Consider the following 26,790-nt stretch of genomic DNA (forward strand, 5'->3'; position numbering starts at 1 on the left):
CCACATATTTGCAAGCTCTGCCATTAGAAATTGTAAAAAATTTTCACCACTAACTCGTTCTGGTAAGAAATAGGGTCCAAATAGGTGATTATTATAAACTCCAAGCAAACATTATTGGAATTGGAAATTTCTTGATCGAATGGTATGTGGATTTTGGTGGGCCCATACATGCTGGTTATGAAAGTTTACCACGCCCCGACGACTAAAACACGATTCATCAGTCCATAATATGGTATTTTAAAAGTCTCTATTCTGCTCAATTGAACGAAGAATCCATTGGCAAAAAAATAACCTTCGCTGTTCATCACCCTCTCGTAAACCTTGGACGGGTTGCAAGAATTTTTGACTTAGAAAATAGAAGTGTGCGAGCTGCTATTCGACTGCTTGTTGTTGGATTCCTATCAAATTCACGAAGTATCCTCCATGGCACACTTTGTTTTCCACAATAAAGAAATTACAGTCTTTTATGGTTATGCTTGTATTGAAACGAGTAATTGGAAACCAAAACTGTCATTTAAGTTTTCTAATCAAATTAATCTACCCTAAAATAGGAGTTGGGTGTGTGTTGAATTTATCTAATCTTAGAAAATTGCTACAAAACCGTAGTAAGCTTTTTATTGCTATATCAAATTTTTGCGATTTCTTCATACATGAGAATGTGTTTTATTTTTTTAACCGGAAACGGTGCCTCGTACAGCAAAAAGTCAAGAGACCGAATTTGCTCCAAATTAAATAAGGATTTGAAAAGTAATTTTTTTTGTCGGAAAAACCAGTGGCGTATCATTTATTTATCTGAAAATATTCAGTCTCGCTGCAGTACGGAGGCCACTGGTAGAATAGAAAAGAAATGATATTATGCAAAAAGTGCTCCTTGACGCTCAAAAACTATGTCTCAAATTTCATAAAAATATTTCAAGCAGTGTGACAGTTATTAATAAAAAACATTTTTTTTTCTATAATTTAAACACCCCGTATCTCGGATAGGAAACATTTCTCGACATATTTTTATATTACAAACTAGGGCTTATTTTTGATGTAGAATACGTGGTTAAAATTTCTTGGTTATGATCTGGACCAGCCTGTATTTGACAGCGTCTGTTTCGAAATAGCGACCACCCCTGTTGGCAGACGCTTACGATTTCAATTCAGTTAAGATCCTAGACCATTTTGACACAACATTCATCTTGGTAACTATTAGGAAGTTCCAATCGATTTTTTCTCATCTTTTCAATTTTTTTTATCCCATAAGGCGACCACTCACGCCCGGCAGACGGGCGGTTTCAAGTTTTGGTAATAAAGTTGAACCAAAGTGCCAAACCAAACTTTTGGTAACTTATGAGGTAGTTGTTTTTGCTGCCAGCTCTCGGACTATTATGTTTTCATCAAATTCTGTATTCAAAACATTGATTCAATCTCTGCAGGTTCTAATTATTGGTTAGTGACGAAAGCCGGACTAAAAGTAAACCAGTATGAAAAGTGAATCAGTACGAAAAGTACTCACCTCCAAAATAGCCGACTTTTCGTTCTGAAATTAGTATGTGAAATCTCATTTTTTTTTCAGGTCGACGAAAAAAGTATATTTTATTACTTCTCGTATAATGTGCCGTTTTCGAGTAATTTAATGTTCAAAGATAAAAAAATATCTTTTACATTCGAAAAATTGGGTATTTTGACCGAATGCAACTCTTTCTAAAAGATCCATAGATGTAGTGTTAAAGATTTAGCTAGTTATTCTGAAGGTAATATTTTTCCAGAGGTGGCACAGCTCATTATGAAAACTTAAAATGGTTATATCAATTTATCAGGGCCGAATCGGAAATGGTGATATAGGAAAAAAGTGATTTATTCACCTCAATATTCTACTGTTGAAATATCTGTAGGAGTCAAATACTCACCATGTATAGAAGGGCTTCTATGGGATATTTTACAGTAACAAAGTCAGTCAATGAATCACATCACGTGGGCGATTTTTAGTGGATATCAAAATCCATTAAGAATTCCCGAAAATAAATCTGATTCTCCTGGACGCGGCAAACGATGAAGATTCGATTTTTCTTTGAACTACCTCTGTTGATGATCGGGCAATCTGAAAGATTTATTTTTAGTTAAAGCTGCACATGCTAACGACAATTAAATTTATGAGGAAGGCCAGAAAACTTGGCAATAGAACGAAAATACGGTGAACAATAAGATTTTTTTCGCTAGCCATAACAATTGTATTGTCAGGTAAATAATATAAGTACACGAAGAATTTTTTCAAGATTTCTGAACTATATTTTTCACATTCACCGTAAATGAGTTCGAATAAACTGCGCGTCAAGAGTTTAGTTTCTTCAATTAATTTGTGTTTTGTATTCAGAAAAAGTCGATTTCTTTTTGGAATTCGTCAGTGTGGGGATATTTAGGTTGGAAAATTGAGATTTCAAAGAAACTATATATTTATAATAGTAACAAAAAATTATATTTATTGAAGTATGAAATACGTAGTTCGAAACCCTGAAATATTCCAAGTTTCAAAAATTCATAGTTCTATAAACTATCAATAAAAAGCATGACCTTGAACTCACTGCTTGGCACCTACTCTGCATACTTACCAGAACAGGTCAACTGGAAAAATAGACTCTTGTTGCTTTCTTATTAGAGAATGAAAAAATTATTTCTTCCGAATCTAATTTTCTTGCAGTTGCATTTTCAATGAAAAAAAATTGCCAAACTTGACCTTCTCGTTCGAGACATCGCATATTTTTTATCGCAAATTACAAGTTTTGCCAAGTCATACAGGCAAACGTCTGAATCAATTTTATTTCTGAATGTGTGCCTAATTGAAACTATTTCTTGGTGGAGAGAGCCGAAAGGTAATATACCGATGAGGAATTCAAGAATCACAGATAGTAAAACCCAGAGCTGCAAAGCGGGTAGATACGGTGAAATAATTTATAAATATGTCGTGGCTAGGTTGGACTTCAATTGGGAAAATAAATAAAACTCAGACAAACGTTGTCGAAGTTTCGGACATTTTATTTTTTGATATACAGAATTTGGTTGTTTTTCATCATGACCATAAACTATACAACAATTACCTAGTTCCTGCAGTTGTGTCCAACTAAAAACATACGATATCAATGCAATTTTTACATCAATCGATCTCCGATCTTCAAAAAGTATTTCCGCTTCAATTTAAATATTACAAACTTCCTCGAAAATTCTCAAGGTGCACTACCAATATGTAATCCACAGAAACTAGTTAAGATATTTAAAGCCCTGGATGGAGATGTTGCCAATAGTCTCCTATTCCGCAAGATCTGGGAACAAGGAGATGTTCCACATGACTTCAGAGACGCTTTAGTTATCAACCTCTATAAGAACAAAGGCGATACGTCAAATTGCAACACTTTCAGGGGCATAACGTTGCTTAGTGTGGCCGGTAAAATTCTCTCGAAGATTATGGCTAATCGTCTGATTCCACTTTTAGAAAAGTTATTACTTGAATCCCAGTACGACTTTTGACCCAATCGAGGTACGGTGGACCTAATTTTCACACTGCGACAGCTGTAAGAGAAGGCCCGTGATCAACAATCAAGGATCTATACAGCCTACATCGATTTAAGTAAGGCCTTCGACTCGGTAAATCGGAAAGCGCTATGAAAAATCATGATACGCTTTGGAGTACCCGAAAAATTCTTAGCAGTGTGTAAAAGCCTCCATACCAACACCGCTAGAATACAGCATAATTGCTCTACAACCAACTCTGAAATAAAACAAGGCTGCGTGTTAGCGCCTTTACTGTCCAATATTTTCGCCATAGCTGTCTCGATAATTGCTGATATGAGTATGCCTGTAAAAGGTGTTGGATTAAGACTCAGATTTGATGGAGGCCTGTTCAACCTGAAGCGCCTCAGAGCAAAAACCCGTACAAAGTTTATCACGGAACTTCAATATGCTGACGACTGCGACTGAGCTAGCAGCTCAGAGGATCTACAGGTAATGTTGGACACCTATAAACGTATATAAGCTTTAGGCCTTAGACTCAATATCATCAAAATCCTGGTAAGTCCCCCAGAAAGCCTTCAGACAGATATAAGCCTGGAGGATGAATCTCTAGAACCGGCCGAGCCGTTCAAATACTTGGGAAGCTTTATAAATACTAGGGCTAACCTAGACAAGGAAATACACAACCGTATCAATTCGGCATCACGGGCATTCTGGAAGCTTAAGGACAGAGTGTTTCGAAATCATGACCTCAATCTGAAGACCAAGACAGCTGTTTATAAAGCAGTGTTCCTCCCAACGCGGAAGCTAAAGCAGGACGCCCTACAGGCGACATATCAAAGAGCTTGAACAAACGCAACACATCGCAAATCAGATGGTACCGCAATGTTTCAAATGCAGAAGTCTTGGAACGCGCGAGTTGTACAACAATTGAGACGAGGGCCCGACTCAGATAGAGCGGCCACATTCTGAAGATGCAACACACAAGACTCCCCAAAATAGCTCTGTATGGCGAGTTCACAGAGGGAGCTCGGAAACCAGGCGGCCAGTATAAGCGGTTTAAGGATATACTGCATCAATCCCTAAAATCAGTTAATGCCAATCATAACTGGGAACAACTAGCGTTAGACAGGTCACAGTGAAGGTCTTTGGTACACAGTTATAATGGAGACTCGAGAGGAATATAGCTGCGGCCAGATCTGATTGGTGACGGTCCATGACCAGATTTTCAAGGATTTGTAGGTCACGGTTGGGTCTCTTCTGTCACAGGAGGGCGACATAGTCGCAACTAGCCCTAAGAAATTATAAGTTTGATCGCACCGATACTTTTGTCTTTTGAGTCTTTTTGTAGATTTATTCCCGGTAACGGGATACAGCAATGAATGAATGAATCAACGAGCTAAAGTAACGTTTGGTATTTCTATGGTTCTGTCAGAGTTTCGCTATTCTAACTGATATTCATTCAAATTTTTATTGGCCCGGTGTTAGGAAGTGATTCCGTGTATTCCGCTTGCACCATATCGTGCCAAGCCCGTTTCTGAAAGTCTGTGGATTTGTGTCAAGGTACGTCTAAGCATAATTTTGTAGCCGCGATTCCTTACCGTTTTAATTATTTCCGTAATTCTGCTATCATTCATTTTTTTCACTACCGTCATAGTAAATTGCCAAAGACTACACCGGTGCAAGGGCAATTGTTGACGAGCCGTAAGGAGTCCAGAGATAAGAGAGCACTCCGTACTATTATCTGGGAACCTCAGCTTCCACCTTTATCCGTCGTTTGCCACAACGACGGCATAATCTTAGTACGATTCTCTGCTGTTGTGAAAACCCAGGGGGAACAGAACGCACTCAGGGGTGAACTGCCGTTCTTTTTTCTTCCTTATTTGCCACTGTACACCTTTACTGTTAGTACGAATCTCCGCTGGTATGGAAACTTGAGAGGAACAGTAAGCCCTCAGAGGTGAGCCGCCAAGTTTCTGTGCCGTCTTGCTCAAACCCTACCCCCGCTGAGTTCTGACATCATTGCCCCTTAAGTGTGAGGCTAGGTTCTGACTGGCGAACGAATCCGTTACACCCGTGGCGCGTTTGAGATCGGATCCCTTTTTCTTATTCGGTGAATTCACCATCTTTGCATTTCTATTTGTATGTAATTTCGAGAAAAACCCTTTTATGTGTAAAATAGTAGGTACTATTTCTATTACCTATGGCACTGGGATTTTCACTTGACTTATTCATTTTCATCAACACGTCGAAAGGTTCAAGACCAGCGCCGATAACTTGATCGAGCCATTAAGCATAATATTTAACCATTCATTGATAACGGCCGTTTTTCCACAAGACTGGAAATTATCATCTGTAACACCTATTTTCAAAAGTGGAAAAACTAATTTAATTCGAAACTATAGACCTATCAGCATTATATAATTTATTCCTAAGTTGTTTGAATCCCTGATTTACAAATATATTGCTTATCATATAAAAAATATTATAGTCGAGGAGCAACATGAATGCATTAAAGTAAGAAATTTGGAAACTAACCTGTGTTCTCTAAAAGTGGAAGAATTGTTCAACAAGTCGAAATTTCAATATTGAAACAGTTCTGCCGTACACGAGAGTCGGAATCATTACTGGAAACCAAATGAACCTCATGGTTTATTTCCACGGTAATTCACGGTTATCTATCAGATCAGCTTCTTCTGATTAATTTTTGATTGATCATATGTCAGTTCAGAAGGGTTTGCAGCATCGTTTTTATAACTTTTAGGTTGGTGCTTCGCGGCTACCTTGGCGCTCGGCTATAATATAATTTTTTACCACCATTACATCCTCTCGTCACTTTCTAAAACTTTCATAATTAAAAATTATAGAAAGCGTAAGTTTACTTTCCGCCAAATGTGTAAACCCGAACCCGCACGAATATAAAGAAGAAAAGGAATCATTCTCGTGAAATAAAGGACGGAATTCATAGGCGAGGGTTCAATGCTGGGAATTCGGTCACGACTCAAACAATGCCTTCAAGTACTGTCTGCGAGGGAAATGAATAACAACTAAAGCAAATGGAGGGCGTTTATCTGGAGAAGGGTAGTTAACGACACCCCAGACTCCGGACGCATCTTTTATCGCTGAATGTCTTTGAACGGCAGGCAGAGCGGCGTCGACAATCTGAATCTGTCGGAAAATTATAAACTTTTGTCTGGGAGTAATGGCCAAGAGCGAATTCATATGAGACTTAATGATGAAAATAATTCACCCTCCCAGCTCAGCTATCGTAACGAGAAATCCACTTATTATTGATTAAGAGTCGTCATTTTCTTTGAACTTGAAACAGATTATACGGTTTTCACAAAATGAGTTTTTTAAACGACGACATGTGTTTCGCTATCACAATTGGGAATTCAAATGTAGATGGCAGCGACATGGTGTTGACAGTTCGAAATAAAAAGTTAATGCAGTAAATGTCATTTTTGAAGAGGATTTTGAGATTTTCGTCCAATAAATCCTTTTTTCTCAGTTCATAGTTGTTTTCTCTCAATTTTGAAGATTGGTTTTCGAAACTGAATTTAAGTGTGTTAATTATTATCAATTTTAGGTAAATAAATGTCATGAAGTATTAGTACTTTTAAAAAAAAAACCGAGTATGTTCTGAATCAGCTGGTAAATAAGAGCAATATTTTTTGAATCCAAACTTCTTAGCTCTTTACACGATTATAAAGAAGGAAATTGGTTTATGGTAGCCACAACTATGATATCTTACCTTCTCCATTATATACAATGGCTAAAATTGCAACATTGATGCTAAGAAAACTTGTCCAAGTTGAACTGGGAATCAGAAATGATTTTCTGAATGAATTTTGTGTGAATGTTATCGAAATCTAATATATAAAATTCTCGTGTCATAGTTTTCGTTACCATACTCCTCCGACACGGCTTGACCGATTTTGTTGAAATTTTTTGTGCTTATCCGGTATCTATGAGAATCGGCCAACATCTATTTTTCATCCCCCTAAATGTTAGGCGTAGTCCACCCCTAAATTTTTTTTGTATTTTTTAGACAAAATTTTTAATTTCTATTTTTTTATGATACAACATACAAAAATACATACAATCCTCAATTTTCACCCTTCTACGATCAACCCTTATTTTTTAATAGCCATTTTAGTAATTTAATCATTAGGAAATTATTTATATGGCAAAACAACGTTTGCCGGGTCAGCTATCTATGAGAATCGGCCAACATCTATTTTTCATCCCCCTAAATGTTAGGGGTAGTCCACCCCTATATTTTTTTTTCTATTTTTTTGGCAAAATTTTTAATTTCTATTTTTTTATGATACAACATACAAAAATACATACAATCCTCAATTTTCACCCTTCTACGATCAACCCTTATTTTTTAATAGCCATTTTAGTAATTTAATCATTAGGAAATTATTTATATGGCAAAACAACGCTATCTATTGGCTATCTATGAGAATCGGCCAACATCTATTTTTCATCCCCCTAAATGTTAGGGGTAGTCCACCCCTAATTTTTTTTTTTATTTTTTAGACAAAATTTTTAATTTCTATTTTTTTATGATACAACATGGAAATTATTTATATGGCAAAACAACGTTTGCCGGGTCAGCTAGTTCATATGTATATCCACTTACTAGATGAAAAAAGTCCTGTCTGAGGGAAACAGATTTGTTTTTTGTGTAAATCCTTTCATTTTGAGGTTATATATCCAGGTTATTCAATTCACCTCCTATTCTTCTCAACTGACCTGAAATCTACAAAACCTTCATTATGCTATAAAAGGACGAGTTACATATGTCCATAAACATTGACTAAAAGTTCATTTCATCGTGGAAAATAGTAAAAACTAACATCTTCACAAGAAATTCGTAATCGAAGATTTGCTCGAAGAATACAAATTATGAAAACTTCACTAAGCTTTCCCCATTATCACGAGATAGATAAAAATATTTTCAACAGATTAGGATATATTTTTTTATGACAGATCTCATTGAAACCCCAAAATATTCCCCGTTTCTCGATGTAAACAAACAAAAGTGCATTAACTTTTTATTTACAAAAATTGACACCAGGGGGCGTATCGCTTGTTTTGAATTCCCAATAGCATCTTCAGGTGGGTGGAGGTGAACTTTGAAATGCCTTTCGAGAAATCGACATCAGAAAGTGCCTATTTTAGCGTTAAGTTGATCTTATGCTTTAGCTGAATGCAACTCTATGTCAAAGATCCACACAATTAACCTAAAAACTTAAAACATGTGTAGTGTCATAGATTAATGGTGGTATTCTGCTTTTATGTGTAAGCCAAACTCTAACTTTTCATAAGCTTACAGGAAAATTGTAATTCTGGACGTTTCTTGTGATTTGTAGCTTACAGGAATCCGCAACTATTTACGATACAGATTTGTAACTTACAGATGAAAAGCAGAATACAACCATAAGCTTGTTATTCGGAATAGAATTTTGTTTTTATTATAGTCAACCTGGCAGAGAAAAAGAACTTTTGAGCGTTCAATGAATTGCAATGAAAGGTAAAAGCCTAGTTTCACAATTGAAGGTTATAACCTTTGATTAAGGAAATTTCACAGGTTTGGCGTTTTACAATAATACACAAACTATCAATAAATTTTACTGATACCTGATTTTTTTTATGAATTTCATTCAAAACATATCATAATCGCAGTTCGAAGTATACTTCAATCAACGATATAAAAATAATAAAGATTGCAGTTACCAATAATTGTTTTATTGATTCAAAAATTAAATAGTTAGAATGGGCATAAAGGATTTCAATATTAACGCCTGGTTTAAGAATCAAAGGTTTACCTTCGGTTAAGGAACTTTTACAGGTAAGGTGTTTTACAATCACACAAAAATGCTATCAATAAACTTAACCAATACCTGAAATATGGGTAAACCTGCAGTAAAATCACAGAATTTTTTTCTATGAATTTTATTCGAAATCCATCATAATCACTTTTTGAAGTATACTTCAATCACCGTTATAATAATGAAGATTGGAGTTACCAAGAATTGTTTTATTGATTCAAAAATTATTAGATTGTTTATATGTACCTTATACATATTGACGTATATAGCACATATCGCAGTGATGAAGAGCAACTTTGACGACCTAAAGTGATCCGTCATATACCGATATACCGAACTATTTCAAAGTCTACGACAATTATGATTTTTTCAATGGCATACTATCGAAAGGACCATTTTTCAGCTCGTTTTCTGGTATTTTAGATGAAATATAGCATTTGATCGCTCATCCAACATCCAATAGGAAAGTATAATCAAAAAATTGTTCGTAGAGTGGTTCCAAACTTCTCCGAACTGTAGAGAATATTCATGTTTCTTGCTATGTATATGTTACGGCTAAAGATAGGTGTGAACATAAACTTAAGATTAGCCGGCTAAACTTAGGTTTAGCTTCGGGTATTGGCTAATGTTAGTTTCTTCTATCTTTAGCCGGCTAAACTTAAGTGTAACCACATCCCATCGGCTTAAAATGTACAAGGCTTGAGAGGCGCAAATTATAAAAGAATGTAAAGAAATAGAATTACGAGTATAATCAAACTATTAATGCAATGCAATTTTTGTATGAATTTCACAAATTTTAATAGAAGAAAAGCATTCTGCTAAGCAGTTGAGAGATTGGAGAATGAACATATATTTTTGTTTCAACTGTGTCTCAACGAATTCTTATTGACGAATCTAAAAGCTTGATGACAAATTTCGAGAATTGCTCTTTTGAGTGCGAGGGAAAACTGTAGTGTTAATGATTATTTTTCATCTTGTTATTATTCATAATTTGAGGGGAATTGAATGATAAAAAGGATAGAATGAAGACGAGAATGATGCCGCAAACTTCTTCATCAAAATACCAAAGGTCAAATTGTTTGTAGTTAACCGGACTATTTGGCTGATAAGCTTTACGATGAATGCACTTGTATCCCCCGGGATGATTCATCAAGGGTGGCGTATTTTGGAACCCGTATATGTTCAATGACTCGAGAAGAAATTTTCAACAAAATCAGCTGGAGAAAGTGTTTTCAACTATGTTCATGTTCATAGTTTTTTTTGTTCTTTTTGGCGAAAGAATTGGTTCGAAAGAAATTGCAACTTTATAAATATAGTTCCTATTTCGTAATTTTTCCATAAATTCAATTATTGAATGGTAGGGAAAATATAATTTTGTTAATAGGAAGAATTTTCTATGTCTAATATCTCATTTCCTTGTGGGGTCATATTATGGTTTTTCACAAATTGGGCTTGATTTGAAGAGCATTAATCTCCTAAACAGATGAAAATAACTGGTTAAATGTTGAATTGAAAACCCATGGGCGTTACGTAATACAATCCCAATATATTCAATGCTCTTTTGCATATTTCAATTCTAAAACAAAAAAGTGGTCGTGTGCGTTAGTCCTCTCCCATCCGACCATTCATGGTCATCACCTCTCCGCGTGTCCATCGAATACATTTTTAGCCGTTCCGTTTTGGGTAATGTGCACATTAGCCGGCTAAAGATGAAAAGACCTGACGCAGATAAATATTTTATCGAACTTTAGCCGATCCTCGAATATAAACCTAAGTTTAGCCGGCTAATCTTAAGTTTATGCTCACACCTATCTTTAGCCGTAACATATACACAAACATTAGGTATTCAAAAGGTATTGATCGAATGGCCAAATTTGAACTGATTAGTAACGAAAAGATTCGATTTTATTTAGAATTTTCATAATTTTCCGATTCAACTACACTGCGCAAGAGATTGAGATCTGGACTTCTTGCTGGCCATTCCATTCGAGAGATTTCAACCTCTTCAAGGTACTCCTGAACGATGCGCGCACGATGGGGGTCTGGCATTATCGTCCATAAAAATGAAATTTTCACCAATGTATGGGGCAAATGGCACTACATGCTCTTCAAGAATGTTCCTTATATACTTATCAGCATTCATAGCTCCATTATCAACGACCACTAGGTATGTGCGAGCAGTCAAAGATATTCCACCCCATACCATAATCGATCCTTCCCCGAAACCAGTAGTATTCAGGAAATTGCACTGAGCATATCTTTCATGTGGACGTCTGTATACAAGGGAACGTCGATCACAATGGTAGAGGCAGAATCTAGACTCATCTGTGAAGAGAACTCTTTTCTAATCGGCCTCTTCCCAATGGATATGCTCTCTCGCAAAATCCAAACGCGCCCTTCGATGGGCTGGGGTAAGAGCTGGGCCTCTTGCCGCGACACGACGCCTTAAATCATATTCTCTGAGGCGATTTCTTATTGTTATTATGAGTTTGCTCAAGCTGAATTTGAAGGAGGCGAGCGGTTGCAAACCGTTGTCTCAACGAAGAAACTCTCAAGTAACGTTCTTGAATGGCAGTTGTTACCCGTGGTCTACTCTGTCCTGATCTTCGGACATTCATACCTGTCTCCCTGAATCGCATTCTGGACACACTTGTATGGGAAACTCCAAACCTTTCTGCAATTCTTGTGTATGTCCACCCTTCTTCTCGCAAAACTACCGCTTGGGCACATTCCTCTTGGGTCGAATTGCGTGTTTCGCGTTGCATAGCGATCGAGTGTAGAAAATCAAACGAAAGAAAAACTATTGATTACTAGAATTGATCGAGAACAACTGATTTTAGAATGGAGCCAATACATTCAAAATCTGATAATATCATTTTTTTTTATTCCTGCTGAGAAAAAACATCTGTATTGAAGAAAACCGTTGAAAGTGGATAACATATTCATGCATAATTCTGATAAAAATAATTATCATTACCATAATGTGCGTTAATTTTTTTGCGCAGTGTATGTTCGGTTCATATCCACGAATTCAGACAAATGTCACATCTTCCGCAGAGAAACTGATCAGATAACTCACTTTCAGGTAGAATCAATCATTTATTTCTACCAACATTAGAAAATATAAATCGAACCGAGGGTTACGGAAACCTAACAAGCTGAAACGTAAGGTATAAAGTTAACCATCCAGTGGTGGTAACCTAACCGAAATCCTTAACCATCGATTGTAAAACCGGACGTAAGTGATGAAGAGGTACCTCGACGATCTAATTTAATTATTTATTTAGCGTTTGGCAAAAGTATACATGGTTTGTCTTATAAGCATCATAAAAACACGAAATTAAAACTTAAAACATCAAGAACACACAGCAACAAGTGTGAGAACATATAGCAAAAATTACAAAAGCAAAGCGTTATCAAGTAGTAACAAGTCCACAAACATCTATCAAAAACTAACAGGTAAGTTCATTATCCATTCAATCGCTGCCGGAGGTAGAGAGTATATACATATCCGTAATTGGTTCCTGGTAAGCCGTAAGTGTGCAGTCTTGATATACAGGATGATCCAGATCGTAACCAAGAAATTTTAACCACGTATTCTATATCAAAAATAAGGGTTAGTTTGTCATATAAACATATGTCGAGAAATGTTTTCTCTCCGAGATACGGTGTGTTAAAATTATAGAAAATATAGAAAAAAAAATGTTTTTTATTAATAACTTTCACACTGCTTGATATATTTTTATGAAATTTGAGACATAGGCTTTGAGCGTCAAAGAGCACTTTTTGCATAATATCATTTCTTTTCTATTCTACCAGTGGGGTCCGTACTTGAGCTAGACTGAATATTCTCAGATAAAAAAATGATACGCCACTTGTTTTTCCGACAATAAAAATTACTATTTAAATCCTTATTTAATTTGGAGCAAATATGGTCTCTTGACTTTTTGCAGTAAGAGGCACCGTTTTCGGATAAAAAAATAAAACACATTCTCATGCATAAAGAAATCGCCAAATGTGAGGAACTGGTTGGCTAATAATTTTCCAGAAAGAAGGATCGGACGTAATGGGCCAGTCAGTTGGCCTCCACGGAGCCACGTGGATAATTTTCATTTGTGATTTTTACTTATAGGATACTAAGCGAACAAAGATAATACATTCATCACTAACACGAAAACAAAACGTAGGTACCTACCTAGATGAAATCATAATACAAATTAGATACAGAAGAAATACCCCATAAAATATTATTATCATTGATACAAATTTTCACCATTACATAATATCTTACTAATTAAACTGTTCAAATTGCTGTCCATTTTACCTATTACATAATTGACAAACCTTTTCAATATACGGCTGAGTGCATTCAATATTAAAAAAGGAAGGTTTTGTAAATCCTGGAAAGCTGCCTCTGTTGATGCACGAAGTTCTTCGGACGGGACTGTTGTGTCTGAAAGACAATAATTATTCATGGCGATGACAGCTAGATCAGCCCACGTACCACAAGCTCACGACAAGCGCACGACTCGACAATAATCCAGTTTTTCCCCTTTTTTCCTGCCTTATCTTTAAGTCGAATGGTGGAAAATTTGTACCAAAGATGATCAGTTTTCTCTGTATGAACATCTTGTTAACACGAAAACTGTCGGGTGTGATTAGATTGTCGATCGATCATGGTACCACTGCAGATTTGTTTATTTCTCTCCAATATGCCTACTTGGGTTTCACAAAAAAGTAGGACAGGAACGTGAAAACCGCAAGGCTCTATCTGGAATAACAAGCGAGAAACCTGGCTGTCTCACCCAAAATGGGATGCACTGTACGGGGTGGGCAAAATTCGTTGTCTACTGAAGGGATCTCGAGAACTATAGCAGCTAGAAGAAAACGGATGACACATTCTCGAGCTCTTTTTTCTTGACTATTCCAAATCTGAAAACAGATCCAGCCTAACGGTCATAGATTTTGAGTTATGAACGAAAATTGAGAAATTGTCATTTGAACTCGTATTCGAAATCTGTTGTTACATTCTACAGGCACTTTTTTATGAGGAATTCGAATATGATATTATTTAATTTTTTGATACAGCCATTTTCGACATACGACAGAGATTTATGATTTTTCAAATGTAAACTATAGTTGAAAGTTCTTTCATCTTGCTGCAATTTTTTTGCTGATTTCAAAAATGTATCATATGTCGCTATTCAAATGAATGTTACACGAGAAAAAAATTAAATACTTTTTCCTACTTTTCGATTCACTGTTGAATTTTCAGTAGGCTGGCTTACCATAGCAACCGTTGAATATGCATTATATTTTATGAACCTGAGCCTTTATGATTGGAATCACGGATTGCTGAATAAATATTTCGATGATTAAACCATCGTTTGTTCGCGCGATGTTTGGCATGCTTATCTTACGATGGTTCACAATTCGAATATTACCGTTGACAGAAGTACCTATTTTTCATCATCATACTTTTGTAAAAATTGTAATTATAGATAGCTATCGTATTTTATTTTTATTCCTGATTCTTTAAGATTCTTTCATAAATAGAAAAACGATAATTGAATAAATTTTCTTCTTTAATCATCAGACGAAAATCTTTTACTCTCTTTTGAAGGATATCGATCTCGATATCGATATAAAAAATAAATAATTATTCGACAGTCGGTAATTCCTAACACAGAAGGTTGAGTTCACATAGAATTATGTGGAGTTCACGAAACATGATGCATTTTCAACGGTCGCTATGGTTACACCAGCCTACTGAAAATTCAACAGTGAATCGAAAAGCAGGAAAAAGTATTGAATTTTGTTTCTAATGTTATATTCATATGAATAGCGACATATGATACATTTTTGAAATCAGCAGAAAAATTGCATCAAGATGAAAGCACTTTCAACTATAGTTTACATTTGAAAAATCAGAAATCTCTGTCGTATGTCGAAAATGGCTGCATCAAAAAATTCAATAATATCATATTCGAATTCCTCTTAAAAAAGTGCCAGATTTCGAATACTAGTTTAAATAAGCGAGTTATTCAGCTTCATTGAAAATGACAATTTCTCAATTTTCGTTCATAACTCAAAATCTATGAACGTTAAGCTGGATCTGTTTTCAGTCTTGGATTAGTCAGGAAAAAAGAGCTCGGGAATGTATCGTCCGTTTTCTTCTAGCTGCTATAGTTCTCGAGATCCCTTCAGTAGACAACGAATTTTGCCCACCCTGTACAGGTTAAATAGGGCAGGAGCAATTACGGTGCCCTGAGGAAGGCCGATCGACGATCTAAAGTGGTCCGTCATAGACCGAATTATTTCGAAGTTTACGACAATTATGGTTTTTTCAAAAGATTCAGACTATATCGAAAAGATGCCTTCGCAGTATTTTTCATAAAAAAGAGTATTTGATCTCTTGTCCACCAGGGAGGTAAAATTATGGTATGTTATGATTCCAGGAAAAAGGAACGAAATCCATATAAAACTTCGTATTACCGTTACAAAGACAGTCAGAGCCAATAAATGTGCTATATCTTGAACCCCCTCGGTAACCTCTATTCGCCTCTTGAGTATTTTCGTTTTCCAATGAAACACTATATATAACTAGAACTAGAAATCGAGATTACAATATTTAATATTTATATTAATAAATATATTAACGGCATGCAGACAATTATTGAATTCTGAAAACGTCAACGTCAACGCAGATGGAAACCGTGACCTCTGGTGGCTTAGTTGGGTAGAGCACTTGACCGGTAATCAGGAGGGGCGCGGGTTCGAATCCTGCCCGGAGGTGTACTTTTTCAGAATTCAATAATTGTCTGCATGCCGTTAATATATTCATTGATATTTAATTCTCAGACATCAATTCCACTACTCAATTTAAAATTTCGGCTTATTCTGTTCAGTGGTCGGAGAATCCGCATCCGCTCCCTACAGATGTCGCTAAATGTCGACGATGCCATGGGTAATGGGTAAAAAGGATCTTGATGATCACTGACAGTGAATGTTGTTCCCTTACCACCTCCTAACAATCTCTAACCCTTGCGAACAATAAAACGTTCACAAGGAGACCCGTACTAACATGGATTCTGATTCAGTATAGGTCCGTCAACGCAGATGGAAACCGTGACCTCTGGTGGCTTAGTTGGGTAGAGCACTTGACCGGTAATCAGGAGGGGCGCGGGTTCGAATCCTGCCCGGAGGTGTACTTTTTCAGAATTCAATAATTTGTCTGCATGCCGTTAATATATTCATTGATATTTAATTCTCAGACATCAATTCCACTACTCAATTTAATATTTATCGCCAACGAAATTGGAGTAACTCATTAATAGTATTTTGAATACCCCTTCGTTGACCAAATGCAATAGAAAAATAGAATTCATGTTTGTTTTTCTAATATATGGTTCATTTAATGCTTGGAAAAACTTCAGTGTTTTGGGATATTTTCACATTTTTCTTGGGAATGAATTCAATTTTCTTTCGGCCGATGACGTACTCATTTCAGTATAATAAAAATAAATCATATCAAAATATTTAAATTGTTATTCTTATTATCTCATTGTGGCAGGTAAAGGGAAAACGTGCCGGTTTAGTTGGCCTAAATAAGATCTGTGCACTCTTGCTCATCATTATCATTCGATAATTCTCACAGTTTTCGACGATTCATTTATTTGTCATGTCAATTATATTCTGGTCGGTAAAAAACACGTAAAAGCAGATGGCATATAATCGTTCTCAGCCTTTCATGCCACTGTTTCTCCGGAACTATGATAAATGATAATTTGCGTAAAATTTCAATGTTTTTATTTTTGTCGTGACAGACTTTCCTGCACGACTCTTCTGGTTCGAGCGGATTTCCAGCGAAATACTTGGACAACTCGATAATTATCGATAATATATCTATTGGGGAAGCATTGACCTAGATTATCCTGTTACTTTATGTATCTTAACAACTGGGGCATCTAAAATTCGAGATAGAGTGCGTCGTTACCCAATTAGGTATTCAAACGCTAACAACCTAATGATTCGCAAATATTATTATTTGGAGAAACTCGAGATGAAGTGTCAGTTGATGATGCAATTTCGCGAATACAAAATGACGTGCTTAAAATATGTTATCCATATCATCGGCGTTGTCGTCATCCTTATCTTTTAAATTATAATTTATTCATTATTTATCAATATGATATTGCGGTAGGCAATACGATCCATATATAATATGTCTCCTAGGTTTATCAATCCGTAATTATGTTCATCGGATGATATCGTGGAACAAGGTAAAACTTAAGCGAAAGTGAATCGTAAAAAGGAAATTGATATCATATCCTCTTATCGAAGAAAAAATAAATGACCAAATAACGAAATATTTTTGCATGGTTTTCCACGTTCACATCTTACACCTGGCGAAATTTTCGACACATGTTGAAATAATTGAACAAACTTTGAGATAAAACCCAGTAGGTTAAGATTAGTGAATTTCCTTTTACGATTCTGACTCATGTTACTTTCCGTACTTCAACAATATTCACCGACGAGGAAATAGAAAATTTTATACGATACCTTGACAAACGTAAGGGATCTGATCATAACACTATCCCCTCTCAATTTATACAGAGTTGCCTACCTTAGTACACTCCTTGAGAAAATTTTTGAAACCGTTTGAAGATGGAAACTTCCCTTACATCTGGAAGCGTGCCATAGTAATAAAAACTTTATGTTATAGCTCAGCAAATAAACCTGTTGGAAAAAAATCATAGTACGCCACTGGATTGTTATCAAAAAAGTGTCCCCATAATGTTTTTATTTCAACATCCTAGCACAAACAGAAACGGAGATGATGACCAAAGTTGAAATCACCCAAATTTCAATTTTGGCCTATAACTCGAAAACAAAAGAAGATAGAAGAGTGAAGTTGATCACTTATCAGTTTCTCGAAAAAAGACGAACGTAATGTGCCATTCGTTTTCCTCTATCTCGTAAAAGTTGTAGTTCATGTATCACCAATTTTGCCCATCCTGTACATGAAGATATTCTCTAGCTCGTCAAAAATTTGATCATACCCGAACAGGTGTTTAAAAACCACATTTGATTAATTTCCTCGAGATTGCTTATATATCAGGGTCAAACAGAATTGACAGAAAAAAATCTTAGCAGTATGTGGTTGGTCGGAAACTTGTGTATAAATTATAAGTTATTATATTTATTTTTTTCCAATTTTGACCTATAAATTGACACTTTTTGAAACTCATTGACGTTCTGAAACGTTTTACTTTTTCCACTCACAAAATAAATTCTAACTTTTAACACTCCCTCTTAATAAATAACTACTATATCAATGAAAGGAACTCGGTGTAAGTAGGTATTGGTTTTAAGGGCCGAAAAACGGTTTTTACGATTTCCGGCTAAATTATACCACGTATCGAAAAAGTTTGAAGGTAATAGTTTCAGATACTTGCCATATCTATAACTTTTTCATTTACCGATTTTCGATATAACTTCAAATTCATTGTGAAAAATACAATAAACGTTTCAAATTTTTTCTTGCAACAAAAATTATTGATTTGGATGAAATTCAATGAACTCAGATTTGCTTGATGATCAGTAAGTTTTTTCAAGCCAAATATGCATTTTTCTATTTTTATGATGCCAAATTAACAAAAGACGAATTTCCAAGCAAACAATTTGGTTATCGAATTTTCAATTTTAATGATAGTTTCAGATACTTGCCATATCTATAACTTTTTCATTTACCGATTTTCGATATAACTTCAAATTCATTGTGAAAAATACAATAAACGTTTCAAATTTTTTCTTGCAACAAAAATTATTGATTTGGATGAAATTCAATGAACTCAGATTTGCTTGATGATCAGTAAGTTTTTTCAAGCCAAATATGCATTTTTCTATTTTTATGATGCCAAATTAACAAAAGACGAATTTCCAAGCAAACAATTTGGTTATCGAATTTTCAATTTTACCAGCTTTAATTTTCTTTCGTGGAATCTCAACTTAACGACGAAATAAAATAAATTTTTCGTGGAAAACATATCGCTCAGAACGAAAAAATGAAAAATTGAATTATTTCAAGAATTGTTTCCTCGATTGAGGCTATGAATTCTGATTGTTTATCAGTTTCATCAAACATATGTTGGTTTGAATTAAAAAGAGTGCATTTCTTGGTGGTACTGAACAAACTTCACAGAAAAACTTTCACTAACTTGAGAATTTCTGAAACTTTGTTCCAACAATAATCCTACTTGCACATTATGCTGGAGATAGATGCATCAGCTCGGACCCTGGAAAATCTTTTTACATCTCTCATTGTTCAAAATCAGGAGTGTTATGATTAGGATAAAAAAGAGTAGTGGACAAGATAATTGAGTTGGAGATGGTATAAAAATATTCATTGCATATCTTTCACAATCATAAAATGAATAAGTCACCTGCATGAAGCTAATACAGTAATAAGAAACAAATATTAATAACATCTATAGATCCAGAGAGACATTATTCAACTGAAATAAGAGATAATCCAGAGCAGTTCAAATGAGAAGTCACTTGAAGTCAGTCTCAGACTTTGAGAAGTTCAATAAATTAAAAATTAACACTGTGTTTACACTGACAGAGCAATTGAAAATTGATTGCGAGAGCCTCTTTATTCCATCAGAAAAACAGATGGTAAGAATAATGAATTTTAATGAGAAGACCGAGTTGTAACAGTGAAATAGGCCTAGAGGTGAAACTACATTGTCTAAGTCTGATGATCAATGAGAGATCAATACATTAAATGTGATTTGACTAATAATTATGATTTCAGTATGAGCAATGCATGCATCATACAAGTTAAATGAGAAATGCGAAATTAATTAATCTGAGAAAGTCTAGAATGTTACAATGAAATAACAAGATCATAGTTAATTAATAAAATGAGAAGAACAATCATAATTAATCTGAAAAGAGCAAGAATAGTATAATTAATATACAGTACTTTGGTCTTGAAGAGTGCTGAATTTTATTAATGAATACAACATTTAAAGAAACGGACTTCTTAGGATTAGAACGTCCATCACAAAAACAGAAGATACAATTGATAAATTATGATATGCAAATCGAGAGTACCACGAGATGACCACTAATCGTTGGTTTCGAGAAGTGCAGAAGGCCGAAAACTAACATGCATGTCAAGCAAGACGAATGAACGTTTTTTTTTTTTTATAGCAGGGGGAATTTGCGACCGTGAAAACACGGGGTTCTATCTCTCGCCCAGAGGAACCCATTTCTAGGGAACACTGTGGGGTTACTCACTCTTCCGAGTTTGCGACCCACTAAACCTAATCTGCTTTTTTTGGTTCCGGGCATTTGCCTATAAACCATTCATCCCTTGATCGGTTAATTTCTTCTTGTACATTGTCGTGCCCACTCAATTGTCGTTCATTCGTCGTGAATGAACGTGAGAATATATCATAAGAGTACAAGTTACAATAAGTAGATCATACCAATTGAGTGGGCACGATTACCAAAGCAGGCTTTCCAGGGTGGAGCAGGGACGAGAGTGTATCAATCTGTATTATGGTTTACCATTGATTGTTGAACCATAGTTGAGAAGTTCACATCGTGTTTTGAAAGAAAACTACTGAATGCAGGGTCCACCCTGAAGAACATAGGAGGATTCATTAATCTGAAACTCGACAACAGTAATAAGTCATGAATAATTGAGTAGGTAACAGAGTTGGCTGAGAAATGAAATAACTGATTCAACTAAAAGGAATTAGCAAGAGAAGACAGTAAATCAGTATTCATTATCAATGAGGAAGTCTTGAGAAGATTCAATTTTGGTGCTACATACCCATTTTCATGTGAAAAGATCGAGAGAGGTCTGAAAATCTATGTAAATTATAAAATATAATAAAATACATAATCCTGAGAAGGCATTTAATTGATTTGTCTCGAGTGAATGTTTCAATTGAGCGGTAGTAGCAAGGATTAGTAATCTGTTTGAAGATTCTGAAATATCTTGCACCTGGACTCATTTTATCAGAATGAAATGAATATGAAAATGGTCTTCTTCTTCTTCTTCTTAACGAAAGCTAACAGCTTGTTACACCCATTTCAGTCCCCTTCTTCTCGTTCCTGCGATATGGAGCTCCAACTGTCTTTCCATCTTTTTGGCGGTCTTCCTGGAGGTCGCTTTGATGTTGGTTTTCCATTTCTTACAACCTTCGCCAGTCTGTCATCTCCCATCCGTGACACATGCTCGTTCCAATATCTCCTTCTCGCTCGCATCCACCTCACCACGTCTGCAGTCTGGCATTCCTCTCTGATGTCACTGCTTCTCCTCTGATCTCTAAGCGTATTACTAGTAATTGACCTGAGTACTTTCATCTCATTTGTGCGTGCCATCCTTTTTGTTTCGGCCGTGTCAGCTCGTGTTTCCGAAAACTCGTCAGCTCGTGATTCATGAAAATGGTAAAATTAATAATTTTGGGAAACTGTGCGTACATAGCCTTGTGAAATGAACAAACTAGCACCAGAATTGACTGAGAAGACTTGAAATAATATTAATTTGATGAGATGAACTACGAAAGAAGTGTTACAAATCTAAATGTGAACAATGAGGAGTGAATTTCAGAGAGTTAACAAAGAGAATGATGTTAATGTGTAGTTTTCCGCTTCTGAAAACACTGAGAGTGTGGCTGCTGCTTTGTTCAATTAGCGCACTGCAAAATCAGGGTACTATACGTGGCCACCGGTACTATACGTGGTCAGAAGCGTCGACTAGAGAAAGGTCGGAGGAGAGCTTTGCTCAATTTTTAACTTCATAAAATTATTCTGTTGAAAATCAATTAAAATTCGTATTTTTGACAGATTATTTGACAGTAAATAAATAATATTTGAGAAACATTTTCTTTGAATGGTTCTCTTATTCGTCTTTAAAGCTGATATAGCTTTCTTCATCATATAGATTCCTTCATCAAGTTCGTCTGAATCTTGCATAGTTTCAGGTTCTTCATTATCATATAAATCTTGATTTTCAGAAATGATTTATTTTGATGAGAACTCCTTGTTAAAAACAATTTACCCTTGTAAACACCTTGATAGCACGCTGGACAGTACGAAATAATGATTTGGGCAATGATACTTGAGAGAGTACGCTCGGTGATTGGACAAACGGTATGAACGACAATTCATACTTCAATACGATTAGCCCTATTATTTGTCTCTTTATATTAATCTATGTGGCAATTATAAATTCTGTCAATTTTGCTGAGTGGGATATATTTGGAGCCAATCCGTGTTAAAATTTCCGCATGAATTTTCCCAGCAGGTGTTCGCATGATCTATAAATAAGTTGAAATCGACACTGATAGGAAATCAATGCTGGAAACGCCATTGACCTTCATCTTAATCTCATAATAAAATATTATTATGATATCCATCCAGAACACGACGACTGGCATTCTCTTTACGCTAGGCCCTTGAAGATAAATTGAGGTGAAACATTTACCTTTACCCATCTGAAGATGCGAAAACACGTATAGTGGTTGAATAACTCATGCTAGTAGAAAGCTTTTGATTTCAGTTTTTAGTTTCGATGACAATCTTGAAGAGTTGACAAATAATGTCAATAAAACAATCATAATAAGGCGGCGAATGGTTCAAAACAATAGCTCGATAGGCAAAAATTTCAACCTTGTCGATGCCATCAACATGATCAACAGACCTCTTCAACTGGATATACACTGCGCAAAAAAATTAACGCACATTATGGAAATCTCAAATTTATTCTACAACTGAAGGTGTTGTCAATGATAATTATTTTTATCAGAATTATGCATGCATATGTTATCCACTTTCAACGGTTTTCTTCAATACAGATGTTTTTTCCCAGCAGGAATAAAAAAAAGATATTATCAGATTTTGAATGTATTGGCTCCATTCTAAAATCAGTTGTTCTCGATCAATTCTAGTGATCAATAGTTTTTCTTTCGTTTGATTTTCTATACTCGATCGCTATGCAACGCGAAACACGCAATTTGACCCAAGGGGAATGTGCCCAAGCGGTAGTTTTGCGAGAAGAAGGATGGACATACACAAGAATTGCAGAAAGGTTTGGAGTTTCCCATACAAGTGTGTCCAGAATGTTGCAGCAATTCAGGGAAACAGGTATGAATGTTCGAAGACCAGGACAGGATAGACCACGGGTAACAACTGCCATTCAAGAACGTTACTTGAGAGTTTCTACTTTGAGACAACGGTTTGCAACCGCTCGCCTCCTTCAAATTCAGCTTGAGCAAACTCATGAGGTGCAAATTAGCACTCAGACAATAAGAAATCGCCTCAGAGAATATGATTTAAGGCCTCGTGTCGCGGCAAGAGGCCCATCTCTTACCGCAGCCCATCGAAGGGAGCGTTTGGATTTTGAGAGAGAGCATATCCATTGGGAAGAGGCCGATTGGGAAAGAATTCTCTTCACAGATGAGTCTAGATTCTGCCTCTACCATTGTGATCGACGTTCCCTTGTGTACAGACGTCCACATGAAAGATATGCTCAGTGCAATTTCCTGAATACTACTGGTTTCGGGGGAGGATCGATTATGGTATGGGGTGGAATATCTTTGACTGCTCGCACAGACCTAGTGGTCGTTGATAATGGAGCTATGAATGCGGATAAGTATATAAGGAACATTCTTGAAGAGCATGTAGTGCCATTTGCCCCATACATTGGTGAAAATTTCATTTTTATGGACTATAATGCCTGAACCCATCGTGCGCGCATCGTTCAGGAGTACCTTGAAGAGGTTGAAGTCTCCCGAATGGAATGGCCAGCAAGAAGTCCAGATCTCAATCCGATTGAGCAGGTTTGGGACAACCTCAATAGAAGGCTGAGAAGTTCAGAAAAACATCCAGCTACTCTTAATGACTTAGGAATCCAACTCGGAGAAATCTGGGAAGGATTAGATCAGAACATTTTAAGATCACTCATTTTGAATATGAACCGTCGTTGCCGAGCTGTAATTAACGCAAGGGGTAGAAATACCAAGTATTAAATCACTTATCAGCATTTCAGTATTTTGAAAATGCTTCATTTCTCTTCTTTCACATAAGATTCGGTGAAATCCTGAATTGTTCTTCCATTTAATGTGTCTTGTTTCGTTCAAAACCTTCCCGAGAGAACATAAAAACTAAGTTATAAAGTCAATGTAGAGTTAACTTTCATTAAAATTGAGATTTTCAGAATATGCGTTAATTTTTTTGCGCAGTGTATTTTGTTACGCTTTCAACACTTACACAGAGTTTTTGAGGACTTGGACGTAAAAAAAATGTAACGGGCTCAGGTCTTGGTTACTAGGTACTTAAAAGCTTTTAAAATAAATCAGAGATAAATTTTATTTCAAAAATCAAGATGGATTCATCATTAGGACGTGGAAATATCACGTAAAAAATTTTCCTTTTATGTTTAACACTTCTTAATGGTTACAAAACTCATTTCAGATATTTTAGAGATGATGATGTTCACCAGAATTGCCTGTGATATGTAACATAGATTCACGACATAGTTTCATATTCTCATATATTTTTATTTATCCATTTCAATCTAAAACTGTAAATCTCTGTTTGTTAACTTAATCTATTCAATTTCTCATAAATATATTTTTCAACCCTTTTGCAATCTTATGGTATTTTTCTTTTTTTGTCAAATGATTGGTTACTCTTTAAATAAGTTTATTTCAGGGTATGTTGGACGTTTTGACCCTCTTTTTGTCTCGAAAATGAAATCACTCCACAGATGATTGGCGTTTCCGTATTTGTTTTCAATGCTTCAAGATTCACCATTGATTTTAAGTTACTCGCATTTATCTTATACTTAGATTAATTTACACTGCTCTTGTTTCACAGTCATAAAGATACTCAAATAGAATTCGCGGAATGACGATGAAAAACACTTGTAACCTTGACATTACGTATATAGATGAGATTAGCTCTGGATATCATAAACATGAGTTTATGAAGTTCTTTCATTATTATCATACAAATATGGAGTATTTTATTCCTGAAGTTTCTTTTCAAAAACCATGTCGTTGATTAGGTAGATATTGGTTCTATTCTTCTGTATATTCGAGTCATATTCATGGTTCACTTTTTGATTTCGCCGTAATAAGTCATAAAATCCAATGAACGTGAAACACACTGTACTCTGATCGAACCATAATTTTCAACTGTACTTACACAGTTTTTTCGATTCGTTAGATCTTTACTCGATCCAAGAATTATGGACATCTCTGGCAACTGAGGAAATCGGAATTATGTTGATAGTAAATCATCCGGTAAGATCTTGAGTTGCGAAATTCAGGTTGGTATACTGAGCCATAGACCAATTGCATTTCCCAGGAAGAATGCGACAAACGGAAACTATAAACTGAGGCATCAAGGTGGACTCTATGAAAACCTTCGTTTATGATATAAAGGGCGATAATCAGATGTTGAGCGAAATTTCAAAGACCAATCAATCAAAATCAGGACCGGAGTAGGAAAATTTTCGACTCTTTCTATTCATCTTCATCTTCAATTGAAGAAGAAACTATAATAGAATTATTGAACTAGTAAAAACGAGAACAACTTGCCGAATTCGGTGAATTTATCTGAAAGCCTTAAGGTGACCGGCCACCGAATGCGAAGTTGAGCGAAGCTGAGCATTTTCAGTACTAATATAATTGATAAGCTACGAATCGAGTGACGTAGCTCGTGATTTAGCATTGAAAAAGCTCAGCTTCGCTCAATTCGCATTCGGTGGCCGGTCACCCTTACTTAGTAGTTCTATGTATCTGAACCACATAGACTCTTAGAAGTACGAAGTACCACTTTGAGCAATTTCTAAACTGAAAATTATTGTTCTCTTTTTCTCAGTTACCTTCTACTTCAAACATTTTGTTATTATTTCACCTTTAATTTTCCCATTTATTCTCTTATTTATGATAGAAAAATCAAAATACTTCATCAATCATAAGTTCTCATTCTGAATCCTCAATTCAAAGTGACACCATTATTCTGTTAGATTGTGAAAAAAATCTTTTAATGTTGAAATGATATTTAATTATAACTTTTGATTTTCATGAGAATTCGAATGTTTCAATGAAAGGATTAATTTTCATTCAAAACATCTGCGATTTTGGAAAATAATGAACTTTATTTTTGTATAACATTTCAGCTAAATGAATGGAGAAAACAGTAATAAGTGATAGTTCGTAGGAAGCCGAGTGGAATATCAATCAAGCTAATTGAAAAATTTGAAAATTTATTACTTATCCTGTATGATCGTGCCAAGCAAAATTCTTAGAATTTATGGTTGGGATGATTTTCTATGGTCATAAAAGTGACAAAATTTGATAATGTCAATGTACAGAATTATCTAATATTAACGTATATAGAAGAAGTGAAAAATATTCTACTCCGG

General features: G+C 35.5%; 1 protein-coding gene across 1 annotated transcript in view; it reads left to right on the forward strand.

Annotated features, from left to right (window-relative positions):
* LOC123307787 (serine/threonine-protein phosphatase 2B catalytic subunit 3-like) overlaps positions 1 to 26,790 on the forward strand; it is a 292,638-nt gene that overhangs the window by 66,895 nt on the left and 198,953 nt on the right. The window lies entirely within an intron of this gene.

The sequence above is a fragment of the Coccinella septempunctata genome, chromosome 1 (genome assembly GCF_907165205.1).
Source record: "Coccinella septempunctata chromosome 1, icCocSept1.1, whole genome shotgun sequence".
In the NCBI taxonomy this organism is placed as follows: domain Eukaryota; kingdom Metazoa; phylum Arthropoda; class Insecta; order Coleoptera; family Coccinellidae; genus Coccinella; species Coccinella septempunctata.